This window comes from Octodon degus, unplaced genomic scaffold, assembly GCF_000260255.1.
Source record: "Octodon degus isolate 3935 unplaced genomic scaffold, OctDeg1.0 scaffold00003, whole genome shotgun sequence".
Taxonomy (NCBI): domain Eukaryota; kingdom Metazoa; phylum Chordata; class Mammalia; order Rodentia; family Octodontidae; genus Octodon; species Octodon degus.
This window is the reverse complement of record NW_004524579.1, coordinates 6,672,857-6,674,539: the sequence shown is the minus strand read 5'-3', so window position 1 is coordinate 6,674,539 and position 1,683 is coordinate 6,672,857.

The following is a 1,683-nucleotide window of genomic DNA, read 5'->3' as shown; positions in this document are numbered from 1 at the left end:
CAGCCCTTGGAAGGCTAAAAACAGGAGGATCACTATGAGTCTGATCTGTGTAGTGAGACCCTGGAGACCCTGTACTAAAACTATTAAAAAAAAAGAAAAAGAAAATAGAATAACAGATTTTTAAACTTTATATTTGTCAGTTGAAAATAGGGCTCTTCATAGTGATCATTTTATGAGTGGATCTTCTGTGTCCAGTTGTTCAGGGCACACATTGCAAAGATGGCAGAAGCGTCCATCTGGGATTCTTACTTTGTAATGCTCTGAAGTGCTAAGTTCAAATTGGATGGAGAGTTAATTCAAGAAGGGACTGAACGCTCCCTTCGTCGTAGCTACTCTTAGTGTCAGGTGAGAGGAGAACTTGCCTGGGAGCAGTAGAAGCTTCTGTTCCTCTTGTGCTTTGCAGCTGGCATTTCTGTCATGTCACTGCTGCTTGTCTGTCCCTGAAGCCTGGTCAGCATTGTGCCTGATGTGGCCGTGGCCACTTCTTGGCTGGCCCTCGTTTCCAGATCTTGTCTTGGTATTCAGGAACCTTATTCCTCTATACCTCAGGAATCAGTGGGGTGAATCTCAAGACTTCACTGAAAGGCAGGTAAAATTTCTCATCATCCATAGTTTGCTACCGGGAAGCAGCATGTTGAGGATTTGCTCCAGTGGCACAAAAAGTGCTTTGTTGGCCAAAAGACAGCCATGGAAACCTGGTTTGTCACTGTTTTACTTCCTGTCTGTTGCCCCAACTTCCCACCTTTGAGAATTTTAAAGCTTGCTTCATTCACGAAACAGTAGATTTATGCAGTAGCTTTTAATGTCCTCCCAGTACAGTCATGTGTGGGCATAATGTACACCATAAAGACTGCCTGCCTGAGAAAAATACAAGATGAATCAACTCCTCTCCCTGCCCACATACTCTAATGCAGGTCAAGACACGGTGGAGGAGGGTAGGGAGTGAGCTGGCACAGGCCTGTAAAATACACCATGTGTTGCCTGGCCCCAGGAAGTACTCAGCACATATGAAGAGAAGTTCTGGATGATGCAAACTAGTGCTCTTGTTCCTGCCAAGCCAAGTGTCCCTGAGGGCTGAGAGCCACTTGCCTTTCCTATCCCTCACTCTTCTCTTTACTAACTGCTCATCTCACCACACCCCCAGATGCACTGGTATTTGTAACTCCAATTTCTCTATTTCTCCTTCCCACTGGCAGCAAAGAACAGATTCAATCCCAGCATTGTCCTGCCTGAGGGTTTTGTGGCTTGGAGGACAAATCTGACCCACATTCTGATAGCGATTTCCCTGTGCTTCGCACACACTATCTGAGCTGTAGCTGTGGGCATGCACTTTTGTGTGATTGTTGGTAGTAGGTGGTGTCGCACTGACCTGGGGCCCTGTAGCGCCTTTGCACACACTATGTTGTTCAGGGCCTTCCATTTGCAATGTTCTGAGTCGTCCACTTCTTCCTTTGTAAAGATATGATTTTTTTTAAACAAACATTTATTTGAGAGACAGTAGAGCAGTAATTTATATGACATTAGAAGCAGTACGTATTTAGAAAACCAGAATGACAGGCATTACAATACAGAATGGCCCTAGTATTACACATTGCTATCTTCAGTGCAGTTGCTTAGTTCACAGGTATCAGCATATATAGTTAGTCAGGGTGAAAATCCTACCAATTAACTGCTTTTCAAAAA